General features: G+C 28.5%; 1 long non-coding RNA gene across 3 annotated transcripts; it reads right to left on the minus strand.

The window, feature by feature from the left end:
* Nucleotides 1-843: 843 nt before the first annotated feature.
* On the minus strand, nucleotides 844-11,062 carry LOC127735631 (uncharacterized). Of its 3 annotated transcripts, none has more exons than XR_007998531.1 (4): nucleotides 11,000-11,062; nucleotides 3,619-3,686; nucleotides 2,460-2,524; nucleotides 844-2,235 (listed from the first exon to the last, which is right to left on the minus strand). It is a non-coding gene; the product is annotated as an uncharacterized LOC127735631 (long non-coding RNA). The 3 variants fall into 3 exon arrangements; XR_007998530.1 differs by lacking the exon at nucleotides 11,000-11,062 and adding an exon at nucleotides 7,811-7,873; XR_007998529.1 differs by lacking the exon at nucleotides 11,000-11,062 and adding an exon at nucleotides 4,623-4,688.
* Nucleotides 11,063-18,405: the final 7,343 nt, after the last annotated feature.

Raw genomic sequence — 18,405 nt, forward strand, 5'->3', positions numbered from 1 at the left:
TTTGAATATATGTAAGTAAAAAGAAATTTTGTTTGAATATATGTAAGTAAAAAGAAATCTTGTCATTAGGACTACGGCTATAAAAAATTTGGTACAAAAGTCGAAATACGATTACGTTTGTATAGCCATTCCACCTACATGAAAATTAATTTAAAAAATACAAAATTATGCAAATCTTTGTTCTCTTAAAGATCCTTAAAAAAAATACAATGTTCACAGTACAAATTTCAGTTCACTTTACAACCTAATTTTTGGTGCTAAAATTCCTACGCCTACATGTATTACATGTGTGCAAGAAGACAATCAATTCCTGTTATACTTATATGCCTTGGGAATTTTTTATTATTAAAAACAACATACATGAATATAACTCATAAGCATAAAAATATGATAGATAACCTAAATAAAATCATTATAACTGCAGGCGACTTAGCCTTAAAAAAGAAGAAAACTATGAAAAAATATTAAAAGAAAGTTAATAACAGATAGCAAAAGTTATGGTATGATTACAGTCTTAAGAAAATAAAACAAGAACTAGATCATAAATGCAATCGATTGCAAAAGTATAGCAATGACCAATACATTAGAGGGTCATATTTTAAATGCCCAAAACATTACAGAAAAACGAGAAAAGATAAATGTAAGTTAAAGAGTTATTTCGTTAATAAGCTAGATAATCTTAAAAATGAAAATCCTAAAGCCTATTGGAAATTAGTTGAAAAATTAAAAGGAGATTACAATGATAAAAAGGAAACAAATATCAGTTTGGAAGATTGGAAGAATCATTTTAAATCCCTAAATAAAAATACAATTGCTGAAAATTAATCAATTCTACAGGAGCTTAATAATTTAGAAAAAACTAATATTTTTAAAGAATTAAGACTTTCAAGATTACAGAGTCTGAACTTAACTAAAAGCTATTAAATCTTTAAAGAATGGCAAATCCTTTGGATTAAATATGATACTAAATGAAATAATTAAGTACTGCCAATCAATTTTTAACCCACTATTTTTAAAAGCTTTTAATAGATTTTTTTCTGCAGGAATCTATCCTAAAATATGGCCAAAGAGAATATTTCAACTATACATAAAAAGGGGTCAATATATGATCCTTCAAACTATAGAGGTATAACAATAAGTGACACTATTGGTCAACTTTTTAACAGAATATTAAATAATAGACTGACAGCCTTTTTTGAGAAGAAAAAACTCATTTGTAAAGAGCAACTAAATTGGATTTAAAAGAGGATGTCGTACATCTGATCATATGTTTGTAATAAATACTCTTATACAAAAATACATTAGAAATAAATCCCAACCATTATATGCATGTTTTGTAGACATTAAACGTGCATTTGACTCTGTATGGCACCTAGGACTTTTCTATAAGCTTAAAAAAACTGGTGTCGGTTCAAAATCTTATAATATACTTAACAAAACAAAATACATTATATTCAAATATATAAATTTAAAACTCTGACTACATGTTTCGGTTCCTAGTGCACCTTCATCAGGATAAAAACCATAGGCTAGTAAAAAAATGGTGAAGTGATAATTTGCATGTCGCAATGTCAACAAGGTGAGTAATTATAAATAGAAAATAAAAAATGATATGAAAGTAAACTTTAAAAAGAATGTTGAATAAAATTTGTGTATTAATAATGTGTTAAATCAACTTTCCAGAGGTTACTGCTTCCAAGTTGGCTTCACCCAGAGTTACATGCTTCTAATTGGCTTTTGTCTGCCAGAGGTACTACTTCCAATCAGGTTCACCCGACAGAGATGCTCCCAAATGGCTTCGCAACGACAGACGGTACGTGCTTCCAATTAGCTTCACAAATTGTGAAATGCAAATTATCACTTGCGGATTTTGTACTCTTCTGTAGTTTTAGTTCTGATTTAGAATTTATCAAATACATTCTTTAACTGGTTTTAACAAGAGTTATATGAACCATTCCTATTGGAAACCTTTCCCTCAAGTTAGAAAGACCCCAAAGGGTGAATGGGGAATAGAAATATGGTCACGCTTGGTCTTCTTCAGACTGGCAGTGGGGCTTCTGTTTGGAAGTGCAGGATGTATGAATTCGCAGCCATGTCCGGTCAGAATGGGGACGTTAAATCCAATGCCTTGTGTAGAGTGCCAAGCTGTATACATGTTAATAACCTTTGCCACAACTCTGAGGGATACAGAGAATTAATCAAACAATTATTTCCTTCAGCCACAGTAATAGTTATCTGAAAAAGAAATAGACACTTTTCAATTTTCTGTCATATTTTAAGAAACTGAAATAGGCAACAAATAGCAAACTGGGAATTACAATTAAAGGAGAGAAACTTTCCAAAATAATCATTTTTCTCTTCCAGAAAACATTAAATTGTAATAAGATTATAAAAATCATGGGAATTTACAAGATCTTAAATAAAAAAGTTTATAAATCTATATAATAGTTCTTTCTTACCTTTAAAATTCAACTCCAATGGCCATTTCCAACATCAATCTGTAAGGACAAGCTGTAATGCTAACCTGAAATATATAATGCTTAGTCATTCAAAATAGTTAGAAAAGAATCTTTGTTGCTATACTTATGTTCATTATATAGAAATAGGTGATAATAACATATCAAGGTAAAAGACGATGCAGAGAACACATCAATGTGACGAAACCCAACAACACAAACAAATATGACTTCTATGTACCCCCCGTAATCAATTCAAATCTTTTAAATATTTATATGAGGACTTTGTCCCCAATAACAGTGAGAAAATCAATAAAACAAAAAATAAATATAAAAATAAATATACAAATGTAATCAAAATAATTAACTTTTTCAGTTTCCCGCATTTGTGCAGAAATCTTTTCTCTTCTTGTTAACAACTCACAATGGCAAACAATCCTACCAAGTTTGAGAGCTTTCTGTCAAATGGTCTTAGGAGTTGCATTCATAAGGTGACACTGTTACAATACTCAAAATAAATAGTCAAAGTCCCATAGAAATGGCCAGGTCTAAATAATGGTATATGGCATTTTTTAGGCGACCATACAGTATGGGATTTTTCTTATTGTTGAAGGCCATACCGTTGCCTATTATTGCTTTCATCCACTTCATTTGAACTTTGGTGGACAGTTGTCTCATTGGCAATCATACCACATCTCCATATTTTTATTACTATACATGACGGAAACAATCCCATTACGTATGGGAGCTTTCTGTTTTGGTGTTCAGAAGGTGTTTTATGGTCATAATACTTAAAATTGCAATCAACATCCCATCACTTCTTTGATAATAGTCAAATCAAAATAGTGGTATATTATGGTCAACTACACATGATGGAAAACAATTTGACTAAGTATGAAGGCTTTCCGTCTAATCCCATATCCCGCTTATCATTGTAATAATAACCCTTGTAATTTCATGTCCCCTCCCAAACTGTTTCCCGCACAATACTTTCCCATGTCACGGTTATAAAAAATCGGCCAATCCCACTTCAGACTTGGACCCCCATGAGACCACATGCCAGGCTTCTGTCATAAAAACTCACAGGCGTAACAAAATTCAAGGGCATTTACATAATCTGTAATCAACAAGTTCATAAATCTATGCAATGGTTCTTTCTTACCTTAAAAGTCAGCTCCAATGATCATTCTAAACCTCAACCCATACTGAAAAGCAGTAATTATTGCTAGCCTGAAAAAGTAAAATGCTTAGTCAATAAAAATTCTTAAAAAATAAATAGAATCAGTGTTGGAATATTGCTTGCATATTATTGTGGATTTCTTTATTTTCTTGGGCACCAATTTATTTTATATTAAGGAACAATTGTATTTTTGTGGGTACTTCATTTCGTGGTTTTGCCAAAGTCTGCATACAAAAATTAAGTCTTTACAATGACATCCATGTAACCAATTCAAATATTTAGAACATTTAGTCAAGAAAAAAAACAACATTTTACCTCTTACAACTTTAAGCCTTGAGTACATTTTATTTCCTTTTAACTTATTTTATAATAATAAAAGGAGTAGGCTTGGTAAGACCCCTTTTTGGCCCCAAAATATAGCATTTTTACAAATTTGATAAAGTGTAAACTTTTAGCTATTTATTGCAAAGAAGAATACTTCTGTTCCATTAATATGGGCTGATTTTGACAATACAATGCACATGCATCGGGTAATAACATCAGAAATTCATGCAATATTACTGAAATCTTCACAATTTTAGCATTTGTGCTAATTTTACGGTGGTTTTTGTCTAAAATGGAAGTGGCCGCATTTGTGTACTGTCTTAATATTTAAATATATGTTGTATTTGATGATAATACATAACATATATAAAGGTTGAGACTGAACACGAATGCGGCCACTTTCATTTTAGACAAAAACCATCTGAAAAGTGACATTTAATGGATTATTTGATAGATTTTTCGTATTTAAGCCTCTATTTGTGGGTCTTTAATGACCAAATCAGTCCAAATCTTTTATATACACTAATTGAATCGACTGAAGTAGACACTTGCGTGTTTAAAAAATGTCAAAAATCTTTCATTAGATGTACTTCGAATATTAGGCCAAAACAAGCCCTTACCAGACCTTCTCCTTTGTTTAAATAGAGGAATTATATACCTACTTGTATATTAGAAATATTATACCACCAAGTCTTACTCCCCATTCATGAAAACATTGGCACTAATATAACCTAAAAAGGAATTAGAATTGACACAAATTATATATTTTACAAATCTGTTAAATTGCCAACCTAAATTTTTTTTTAAATTCTGTATTCTAATTGCATAATAGTGAGTTATCTCCCACTGAAAGAAACGTGCTTGCTGTTTATTGTACTAGTCTCCCCTTGAAGGATAAAATTCTACCTCAGGATTTACTTTTCACGTTATAAAATTTTATTTGTGTACCTGGAAAACATTTATCAAACTGATAAATTATCTATTTCTGTGTGTTGTAAATGTGCAAAATAAGAAAAATGTGTGTTGCCTTATGTACTTTATCACATTTTTCTAGATAATGTGCAGAAATTGGTTGGCTTAAATATACTTGCCTTATTTCTTTCATGTCATGGCCTCAGACTTGGGTGAAGATTAATGTAATAATTAATCTTCCTTGGAGCTGTAATATAGAAAGAAAAAACTGGCATTAATGGCAGCGAACATCATTGGTCAATTGCCCTTTTAGACTATATATCATTTATTATTTTCATTTTAAATAGTAATGAAGACAGTTAAATGATATAATAATTATTTCCAAAATTAATGTGTGCTTCGAATTATCAGAAAATGGTGGCTAAGTTAACCAAAACAATCTGATGTGTACATTTTGAACAGAAATGATTAAAAATTAACTGAATTTCAAACAACCTAAATCAGGTCATATTTTCCCAATTACTTAAAAAAAAAATGCAGATAAATATGTATATATCCAAATTGTCAATGTTAAGCGACTATTTGTTGTAATAATTATTTCAGAAATTAATCTGATGCATGTTTTATGTCAAATCCTAAATTGGGGTATAAGTATATTTAATATTACAATACATTCTTATTAAAATATATTTGATAAGAGTATAAATTTGACAAGGAAATTTTGGACCATTTTGTAATGAAATTTCAAGCAGTTTTTCCAGGAGAAAACTGATTTTAAATACCTAACAAAAATATTATCATAGTTTAAAGTACAATTGTAATAACCAAATACTAACATGTTACTCATCTCCTATTTCAATGAAATAATCTTCATCTTCTGCGACTGAAACTTGGTAAGGCCTGCTACTTTAAGCATCTTGTCCTGGTCTTCGCCAATGGCTCCATTTTCAGGGTCTATGCTGTAAACATCTTCTTCATAGTATCTGAAACAAAAACAAAATTATTTTAGACAGCTGCTGGTAAACTCAAATAAAAATCTTTATTTTAATCAGTAACGATGACAGTTTGATGATATAATCATTATTTTCGAAATTAATGTGTGCGTCAAATTATCATTAAGTTGGTGGCTATTCAAAACAATCTGATGTTTACACTTGAATATAAATGATTTAAATTCAACTGAATTTCAAACAATCTAAATCAGGTCATATTTTCCCAATTACTTATAGAAAAATGCAGATGAATATGTAAATTTCCAGGGAAAAACTGATTTTAATGACCTAACAAATATGAACATAGTTTTAAGTACAATTGTATAACCAAATACTTACATGCTACTCATTTCCAATCTTCAATGAAACAATCTTCATGTTCTGTGACTGACTGGAACTTGGTAAGGCCTGCTACTGTAATAGAACTAAAATTATAATTAGACTAAAATTAAATATACTTTCCTTTAATTTTCTTGTCCTGGTCTTCATCAATGGCTCAATTTTCTGGGTCTTTGCTGTAAACATCTTCTTCATAGTATCTGAAACAAAAACAAAATTATTTATAGACAGATGCTGATAAACTCAAATAAAATTTACATATATTCAACAGTGAGCCAAAAAAAAAGACAGTTAAAAAATATCAAACCAAATATAAAACTTTTAATAAAGTTTGCTTATTTAAAAAATAAAACTTTTTTCAAAATATTTAGAAAGAAAAAACTGGCATTAATGGCAGCCAACATCATTGGTCAATTGCTCTTTTGTCTATATATCATTAACAATATCATTTTAAATCTTTATTTTAATCAGAAATGAAGACGGTTTAATGATATAATCATTATTTTCGAAATTAATGTGTGCGTCAAATTATCACAAATTGGTGGCTATTCAAAACAATCTGATGTATACACTTGAACAGAAATGATTAAAATTCAACTGAATTTCAAACAATCTAAATCAGGTCATATTTTCCCAATTACTTATAGAAAAATGCAGATGAATATGTAAATTTCCAGGGAAAAACTGATTTTAATGACCTAACAAATATGAACATAGTTTTAAGTACAATTATATAGCTTGCATATTATTGTGGATTTCTTTATTTTCTTGGGCACCAATTTATTTTATATTAAGGAACAATTGTATTTTTGTGGGTACTTCATTTCGTGGTTTTGCCAAAGTCTGCATACAAAAATTAAGTCTTTACAATGACATCCATGTTACCAATTCAAATCTTTAGAACATTTAGTCAAGAAAAAAACAACATTTTACCTCTCACAAGTTTAAGCCTTGAGCACATTTTATTTCCTTTAAACTTATTTTATAATAATAAAAGGAGTAGGCCTTGTAAGACCCCTTTTTGGCCCCAAAATATAGCATTTTTACAAATTTGTTAAAGTGTAAACTTTTAGCTATTTATTGCAAAGAAGAATACTTCTGTTCCATTAATATGGGCTGATTTTGACAATACAATGCACATGCATCGGGTAATAATAACATCAGAAATTCATGCAATATTACTGAAATCTTCACAATTTTAGCATTTGTGCTATTTTTACGGTAGTTTTTGTCTAAAACGGAAGTGGCCGCATTTGTGTTCCGTCTTAATATTTAAATATATGTTGTATTTGATGATAATACATAACATATATAAAGGTTGAGACTGAACACGAATGCGGCCACTTTCATTTTAGACAAAAAACATCTGAAAAGTGACATTTTATGGATTATTTGATAGATTTTTCGTATTTAAGCCTCTATTTGAGGGTCTTTAATGACCAAATCAGTCCAAATCTTTTACATACACTAATTGAATCGACTGAAGTAGACACTTGCGTGTTTAAAAAATGTCAAAAATCTTTCATTAGATGTACTTCAAATATTAGGCCAAAACGAGCCCTTACCAGACCTTCTCCTTTGTTTAAATAGAGGAATTATATACCTACTTGTATATTAGAAATATTATACCACCAAGTCTTACTCCCCATTCATGAAAACATTGGCACTAATATATCCTAAAAAGGAATTAGAATTGACACAAATTATATATTTTACAAATCTGTTAAATTGCCAACCTAAATTTTTTTTTAAATTCTGTATTCTAATTGCATAATAGTGAGTTATCTCCCACTGAAAGAAACGTGCTTGCTGTTTATTGTACTAGTCTCCCCTTGAAGGATAAAATTCTATCTCAGGATTTACTTTTCACGTTATAAAATTTTATTTGTGTACCTGGAAAACATTTATCAAACTGATAAATTATCTATTTCTGTGTGTTGTAAATGTGCAAAATAAGAAAAATGTGTGTTGCCTTATGTACTTTATCACATTTTTCTAGATAATGTGCAGAAATTGGTTGGCTTAAATATACTTGCGTTATTTCTTTCATGTCATGGCCTCAGACTTGGGTGAAGATTAATGTAATAATTAATCTTCCTTGGAGCTGTAATATAGAAAGAAAAAACTGGCTGGCATTAATGGCAGTGAACATCATTGGTCAATTGCCCTTTTAGACTATATATCATTTATTATTTTCATTTTAAATAGTAATGAAGACAGTTAAATGATATAATAATTATTTCCAAAATTAATGTGTGCTTCGAATTATCAGAAAATGGTGGCTAAGTTAACCAAAACAATCTGATGTGTACATTTTGAACAGAAATGATTAAAAATTAACTGAATTTCAAACAACCTAAATCAGGTCATATTTTCCCAATTACTTAAAAAAAAATGCAGATAAATATGTATATATCCAAATTGTCAATGTTAAGCGACTATTTGTTGTAATAATTATTTCAGAAATTAATCTGATGCATGTTTTATGTCAAATCCTAAATTGGGATATAAGTATATTTAATATTACAATACATTCTTATTAAAATATATTTGATAAGAGTATAAATTTGACAAGGAAATTTTGGACCATTTTGTAATGAAATTTCAAGCAGTTTTTCCAGGAGAAAACTGATTTTAAATACCTAACAAATATTATCATAGTTTAAAGTACAATTGTAATAACCAAATACTAACATGTTACTCATCTCCTATTTCAATGAAATAATCTTCATCTTCTGCGACTGAAACTTGGTAAGGCCTGCTACTTTAAGCATCTTGTCCTGGTCTTCGCCAATGGTTCCATTTTCAGGGTCTATGCTGTAAACATCTTCTTCATAGTATCTGAAACAAAAACAAAATTATTTTAGACAGCTGCTGGTAAACTCAAATAAAAATCTTTATTTTAATCAGTAACGATGACAGTTTGATGATATAATCATTATTTTCGAAATTAATGTGTGCATCAAATTATCATTAAGTTGGTGGCTATTCAAAACAATCTGATGTATACACTTGAATAGAAATGATTTAAATTCAACTGAATTTCAAACAATCTAAATCAGGTCATATTTTCCCAATTACTTATAGAAAAATGCAGATGAATATGTAAATTTCCAGGGAAAAACTGATTTTAATGACCTAACAAATATGAACATAGTTTTAAGTACAATTGTATAACCAAATACTTACATGCTACTCATTTCCAATCTTCAATGAAACAATCTTCATGTTCTGTGACTGACTGGAACTTGGTAAGGCCTGCTACTGTAATAGAACTAAAATTATAATTAGACTAAAATTAAATATACTTTCCTTTAATTTTCTTGTCCTGGTCTTCATCAATGGCTCAATTTTCTGGGTCTTTGCTGTAAACATCTTCTTCATAGTATCTGAAACAAAAACAAAATTATTTATAGACAGATGCTGATAAACTCAAATAAAATTTACATATATTCAACAGTGAGCCAAAAAAAAAGACAGTTAAAAAATATCAAACCAAATATAAAACTTTTAATAAAGTTTGCTTATTTAAAAAATAAAACTTTTTTCAAAATATTTAGAAAGAAAAAACTGGCATTAATGGCAGCCAACATCATTGGTCAATTGCTCTTTTGTCTATATATCATTAACAATATCATTTTAAATCTTTATTTTAATCAGAAATGAAGACGGTTTAATGATATAATCATTATTTTCGAAATTAATGTGTGCGTCAAATTATCACAAATTGGTGGCTATTCAAAACAATCTGATGTATACACTTGAACAGAAATGATTAAAATTCAACTGAATTTCAAACAATCTAAATCAGGTCATATTTTCCCAATTACTTATAGAAAAATGCAGATGAATATGTAAATTTCCAGGGAAAAACTGATTTTAATGACCTAACAAATATGAACATAGTTTTAAGTACAATTATATAGCTTGCATATTATTGTGGATTTCTTTATTTTCTTGGGCACCAATTTATTTTATATTAAGGAACAATTGTATTTTTGTGGGTACTTCATTTCGTGGTTTTGCCAAAGTCTGCATACAAAAATTAAGTCTTTACAATGACATCCATGTTACCAATTCAAATCTTTAGAACATTTAGTCAAGAAAAAAACAACATTTTACCTCTCACAAGTTTAAGCCTTGAGCACATTTTATTTCCTTTAAACTTATTTTATAATAATAAAAGGAGTAGGCCTTGTAAGACCCCTTTTTGGCCCCAAAATATAGCATTTTTACAAATTTGTTAAAGTGTAAACTTTTAGCTATTTATTGCAAAGAAGAATACTTCTGTTCCATTAATATGGGCTGATTTTGACAATACAATGCACATGCATCGGGTAATAATAACATCAGAAATTCATGCAATATTACTGAAATCTTCACAATTTTAGCATTTGTGCTATTTTTACGGTAGTTTTTGTCTAAAACGGAAGTGGCCGCATTTGTGTTCCGTCTTAATATTTAAATATATGTTGTATTTGATGATAATACATAACATATATAAAGGTTGAGACTGAACACGAATGCGGCCACTTTCATTTTAGACAAAAAACATCTGAAAAGTGACATTTTATGGATTATTTGATAGATTTTTCGTATTTAAGCCTCTATTTGAGGGTCTTTAATGACCAAATCAGTCCAAATCTTTTACATACACTAATTGAATCGACTGAAGTAGACACTTGCGTGTTTAAAAAATGTCAAAAATCTTTCATTAGATGTACTTCAAATATTAGGCCAAAACGAGCCCTTACCAGACCTTCTCCTTTGTTTAAATAGAGGAATTATATACCTACTTGTATATTAGAAATATTATACCACCAAGTCTTACTCCCCATTCATGAAAACATTGGCACTAATATATCCTAAAAAGGAATTAGAATTGACACAAATTATATATTTTACAAATCTGTTAAATTGCCAACCTAAATTTTTTTTTAAATTCTGTATTCTAATTGCATAATAGTGAGTTATCTCCCACTGAAAGAAACGTGCTTGCTGTTTATTGTACTAGTCTCCCCTTGAAGGATAAAATTCTATCTCAGGATTTACTTTTCACGTTATAAAATTTTATTTGTGTACCTGGAAAACATTTATCAAACTGATAAATTATCTATTTCTGTGTGTTGTAAATGTGCAAAATAAGAAAAATGTGTGTTGCCTTATGTACTTTATCACATTTTTCTAGATAATGTGCAGAAATTGGTTGGCTTAAATATACTTGCGTTATTTCTTTCATGTCATGGCCTCAGACTTGGGTGAAGATTAATGTAATAATTAATCTTCCTTGGAGCTGTAATATAGAAAGAAAAAACTGGCTGGCATTAATGGCAGTGAACATCATTGGTCAATTGCCCTTTTAGACTATATATCATTTATTATTTTCATTTTAAATAGTAATGAAGACAGTTAAATGATATAATAATTATTTCCAAAATTAATGTGTGCTTCGAATTATCAGAAAATGGTGGCTAAGTTAACCAAAACAATCTGATGTGTACATTTTGAACAGAAATGATTAAAAATTAACTGAATTTCAAACAACCTAAATCAGGTCATATTTTCCCAATTACTTAAAAAAAATGCAGATAAATATGTATATATCCAAATTGTCAATGTTAAGCGACTATTTGTTGTAATAATTATTTCAGAAATTAATCTGATGCATGTTTTATGTCAAATCCTAAATTGGGATATAAGTATATTTAATATTACAATACATTCTTATTAAAATATATTTGATAAGAGTATAAATTTGACAAGGAAATTTTGGACCATTTTGTAATGAAATTTCAAGCAGTTTTTCCAGGAGAAAACTGATTTTAAATACCTAACAAATATTATCATAGTTTAAAGTACAATTGTAATAACCAAATACTAACATGTTACTCATCTCCTATTTCAATGAAATAATCTTCATCTTCTGCGACTGAAACTTGGTAAGGCCTGCTACTTTAAGCATCTTGTCCTGGCTCCATTTTCAGGGTCTATGCTGTAAACATCTTCTTCATAGTATCTGAAAAAAAACAAAATTATTTTAGACAGCTGCTGGTAAACTCAAATAAAAATCTTTATTTTAATCAGTAACGATGACAGTTTGATGATATAATCATTATTTTCGAAATTAATGTGTGCGTCAAATTATCATTAAGTTGGTGGCTATTCAAAACAATCTGATGTATACACTTGAATAGAAATGATTTAAATTCAACTGAATTTCAAACAATCTAAATCAGGTCATATTTTCCCAATTACTTATAGAAAAATGCAGATGAATATGTAAATTTCCAGGGAAAAACTGATTTTAATGACCTAACAAATATGAACATAGTTTTAAGTACAATTGTATAACCAAATACTTACATGCTACTCATTTCCAATCTTCAATGAAACAATCTTCATGTTCTGTGACTGACTGGAACTTGGTAAGGCCTGCTACTGTAATAGAACTAAAATTATAATTAGACTAAAATTAAATATACTTTCCTTTAATTTTCTTGTCCTGGTCTTCATCAATGGCTCCATTTTCTGGGTCTTTGCTGTAAACATCTTCTTCATAGTATCTGAAACAAAAACAAAATTATTTATAGACAGATGCTGATAAACTCAAATAAAATTTACATATATTCAACAGTGAGCCAAAAAAAAAGACAATTCAAAAATATCAAACCAAATATAAAACTTTTAATAAAGTTTGCTTATTTAAAAAATAAAACTTTTTTCAAAATATTTAGAAAGAAAAAACTGGCATTAATGGCAGCCAACATCATTGGTCAATTGCTCTTTTGACTATATATCATTAACAATATCATTTTAAATCTTTATTTTAATCAGAAATGAAGACGGTTTAATGATATAATCATTATTTTCGAAATTAATGTGTGCGTCAAATTATCACAAGTTGGTGGCTATTCAAAACAATCTGATGTATACGCTTGAACAGAAATGATTAAAATTCAACTGAATTTCAAACAATCTAAATCAGGTCATATTTTCCCAATTACTTATAGAAAAATGCAGATGAATATGTAAATTTCCAGGAATAACTGATTTTAATGACCTAACAAATATGAACATAGTTTTAAGTACAATTGTATAACCAAATACTTACATGCTACTCATTTCCAATCTTCAATGAAACAATCTTCATGTTCTGTGACTGACTGGAACTTGGTAAGGCCTGCTACTGTAATAGAACTAAAATTATAATTAGACTAAAATTAAATATACTTTCCTTTAATTTTCTTGTCCTGGTCTTCGTCAATGGCTCCATTTTCAGGGTCTTTGCTGTAAACATCTTCTTCATAGTATCTGAAACAAAAACAAAATTATTTATAGACAGATGCTGATAAACTCAAATAAAATTTACATATATTCAAGTGAGCCAAAAAAAAAAAAGACAGTTCAAAAATATCAAACCAAATATAAAACTTTTAATAAAGTTTGCTTATTTAAAAAATAAAACTTTTTTCAAAATATTTAGAAAGAAAAAACTGGCATTAATGGCAGCCAACATCATTGGTCAATTGCTCTTTTTGACTATATATCATTCACTATTTTCATTTTAAATCTTTATTTTAATCAGTAATGAAGACGGTTTAATGATATAATCATTATTTTCGAAGTTACTGTGTGCGTCAAAATGTCACAAGTTGGTGGCTATTCAAAACAATCTGATGTATACACTTGAACAGAAATGATTAAAATTCAACTGAATTTCAAACAATCTAAATCAGGTCATATTTTCCCAATTACTTATAGAAAAATGCAGATGAATATGTAAATTTCCAGGGAAAAACTGATTTTAATGACCTAACAAATATGAACATAGTTTTAAGTACAATTGTATAACCAAATACTTACATGCTACTCATTTCCAATCTTCAATGAAACAATCTTCATCTTCTGTGACTGACTGGAACTTGGTAAGGCCTGCTACTGTAATAGAACTAAAATTATAATTAGACTAAAATTAAATATACTTTCCTTTAATTTTCTTGTCCTGGTCTTCGTCAATGGCTCCATTTTCGGGGTCTTTGCTGTAAACATCTTCTTCATAGTATCTGAAACAAAAACAAAATTATTTATAGACAGATGCTGATAAACTCAAATAAACTTTACATATATTCAACAGTGAGCCAAAAAAAAAAAGACAGTTCAAAAATATCAAACCAAATATAAAACTTTTAATAAAGTTTGCTTATTTAAAAAATAAAACTTTTTTCCAAATATTTAGATAGAAAAAACTGGCATTAATGGCAGCCAACATCATTGGTCAATTGCTCTTTTTGACTATATATCATTAACTATTTTCATTTTAAATCTCTATTTTAATCAGTAATGAAGACGGTTTAATGATATAATCATTATTTTCGAAATTAATGTGTGCGTCAAATTATCACAAGTTGGTGGCTATTCAAAACAATCTGATGTATACACTTGAACAGAAATGATTAAAATTCAACTGAATTTCAAACAATCTAAATCAGGTCATATTTTCCCAATTACTTATAGAAAAATGCAGATGAATATGTAAATTTCCAGGGAAAAACTGATTTTAATGACCTAACAAATATGAACATAGTTTTAAGTACAATTGTATAACCAAATACTTACATGCTACTCATTTCCATTCTTCAATGAAACAATCTTCATGTTCTGTGACTGACTGGAACTTGGTAAGGCCTGCTACTGTAATAAAACTAAAATTATAATTAGACTAAAATTAAATATACTTAATTTCCTTTAATTTTCTTGTCCTGGTCTTCGTCAATGGCTCCATTTTCGGGGTCTTTGCTGTAAACATCTTCTTCATAGTATCTGAAACAAAAACAAAATTATTTATAGACAGATGCTAATAAACTCAAATAAAATTTACATATATTCAACAGTGAGCCAAAAAAAAAAAGACAGTTCAAAAATATCAAACCAAATATAAAACTTTTAATAAAGTTTGCTTATTTAAAAAATAAAACTTTTTTCAAAATATTTAGAAAGAAAAAACTGGCATTAATGGCAGCCAACATCATTGGTCAATTGCTCTTTTTGACTATATATCATTCACTATTTTCATTTTAAATCTTTATTTTAATCAGTAATGAAGACGGTTTAATGATATAATCATTATTTTCGAAATTAATGTGTGCGTCAAATTATCACAAGTTGGTGGCTATTCAAAACAATCTGATGTATACACTTGAACAGAAATGATTAAAATTCAACTGAATTTCAAACAATCTAAATCAGGTCATATTTTCCCAATTACTTATAGAAAAATGCAGATGAATATGTAAATTTCCAGGGAAAAACTGATTTTAATGACCTAACAAATATGAACATAGTTTTAAGTACAATTGTATAACCAAATACTTACATGCTACTCATTTCCATTCTTCAATGAAACAATCTTCATGTTCTGTGACTGACTGGAACTTGGTAAGGCCTGCTACTGTAATAGAACTAAAATTATAATTAGACTAAAATTAAATATACTTTCCTTTAATTTTCTTGTCCTGGTCTTCGTCAATGGCTCCATTTTCGGGGTCTTTGCTGTAAACATCTTCTTCATAGTATCTGAAACAAAAACAAAATTATTTCTAGACAGATGCTGATAAACTCAAATAAAATTTACATATATTCAAGTGAGCCAAAAAAAAAAAAGACAGTTCAAAAATATCAAACCAAATATAAAACTTTTAATAAAGATTGCTTATTTAAAAAATAAAACCTTTTTTCAAAATATTTAGAAAGAAAAAACTGGCATTAATGGCAGCCAACATCATTGGTCAATTGCTCTTTTTGACTATATATCATTAACTATTTTCATTTTAAATCTCTATTTTAATCAGTAATGAAGACGGTTTAATGATATAATCATTATTTTCGAAATTAATGTGTGCGTCAAATTATCACAAATAGGTGGCTATTCAAAACAATCTGATGTATACACTTGAACAGAAATGATTAAAATTCAACTGAATTTCAAATAATCTAAATCAGGTCATATTTTCCCAATTACTTATAGAAAAATGCAGATGAATATGTAAATTTCCAGGGAAAAACTGATTTTAATGACCTAACAAATATGAACATAGTTTTAAGTACAATTGTATAACCAAATACTTACATACTACTCATTTCCATTCTTCAATGAAACAATCTTCATGTTCTGTGACTGACTGGAACTTGGTAAGGCCTGCTACTGTAATAGAACTAAAATTATAATTAGACTAAAATTAAATATACTTTCCTTTAATTTTCTTGTCCTGGTCTTCGTCAATGGCTCCATTTTCGGGGTCTTTGCTGTAAACATCTTCTTCATAGTATCTGAAACAAAAACAAAATTATTTCTAGACAGATGCTGATAAACTCAAATAAAATTTACATATATTCAAGTGAGCCAAAAAAAAAAAGACAGTTCAAAAATATCAAACCAAATATGAAACTTTTAATAAAGTTTGCTTATTTAAAAAATAAAACCTTTTTTCAAAATATTTAGAAAGAAAACACTGGCATTAATGGCAGCCAACATCATTGGTCAATTGCTCTTTTTGACTATATATCATTAACTAATTTCATTTTAAATCTTTATTTTAATCAGTTATGAAGACGGTTTAATGATATAATCATTATTTTCGAAGTTAATGTGTGCATCAAATTATCACAAGTTGGTGGCTATTCAAAACAATCTGATGTATACACTTGAACAGAAATGATTAAAATTCAACTGAATTTCAAACAATCTAAATCAGGTCATATTTTCCCAATTACTTATAGAAAAATGCAGATGAATATGTAAATTTCCAGGGAAAAACTGATTTTAATGACCTAACAAATATGAACATAGTTTTAAGTACAATTGTATAACCAAATACTTACATGCTACTCATTTCCATTCTTCAATGAAACAATCTTCATGTTCTGTGACTGACTGGAACTTGGTAAGGCCTGCTACTGTAATAGAACTAAAATTATAATTAGACTAAAATTAAATATACTTTCCTTTAATTTTCTTGTCCTGGTCTTCGTCAATGGCTCCATTTTCGGGGTCTTTGCTGTAAACATCTTCTTCATAGTATCTGAAACAAAAACAAAATTATTTATAGACAGATGCTGATAAACTCAAATAAAATTTACATATATTCAAGTGAGCCAAAAAAAAAAAAAGACAGTTCAAAAATATCAAACCAAATATAAAACTTTTAATAAAGATTGCTTATTTAAAAAATAAAACCTTTTTTCAAAATATTTAGAAAGAAAAAACTGGCATTAATGGCAGCCAACATCATTGGTCAATTGCTCTTTTTGACTATATATCATTAACTATTTTCATTTTAAATCTCTATTTTAATCAGTAATGAAGACGGTTTAATGATATAATCATTATTTTCGAAATTAATGTGTGCGTCAAATTATCACAAATAGGTGGCTATTCAAAACAATCTGATGTATACACTTGAACAGAAATGATTAAAATTCAACTGAATTTCAAATAATCTAAATCAGGTCATATTTTCCCAATTACTTATAGAAAAATGCAGATGAATATGTAAATTTCCAGGGAAAAACTGATTTTAATGACCTAACAAATATGAACATAGTTTTAAGTACAATTGTGTAACCAAATACTTACATGCTACTCATTTCCATTCTTCAATGAAACAATCTTCATGTTCTGTGACTGACTGGAACTTGGTAAGGCCTGCTACTGTAATAGAACTAAAATTATAATTAGACTAAAATTAAATATACTTTCCTTTAATTTTCTTGTCCTGGTCTTCGTCAATGGCTCCATTTTCGGGGTCTTTGCTGTAAACATCTTCTTCATAGTATCTGAAACAAAAACAAAATTATTTCTAGACAGATGCTGATAAACTCAAATAAAATTTACATATATTCAACAGTGAGCCAAAAAAAAAAAGACAGTTCAAAAATATCAAACCAAATATAAAACTTTTAATAAAGTTTGCTTATTTAAAAAATAAAACCTTTTTTCAAAATATTTAGAAAGAAAACACTGGCATTAATGGCAGCCAACATCATTGGTCAATTGTTTTTTTTGACTATATATAATTAACTATTTTCATTTTAAATCTTTATTTTAATCAGTAATGAAGACGGTTTAATGATATAATCATTATTTTCGAAGTTAATGTGTGCATCAAATTATCACAAGTTGGTGGCTATTCAAAACAATCTGATG

Source organism: Mytilus californianus, unplaced genomic scaffold (genome assembly GCF_021869535.1).
Source record: "Mytilus californianus isolate M0D057914Y unplaced genomic scaffold, xbMytCali1.0.p SCAF_3, whole genome shotgun sequence".
Taxonomy (NCBI): Eukaryota; Metazoa; Mollusca; class Bivalvia; order Mytilida; family Mytilidae; genus Mytilus; species Mytilus californianus.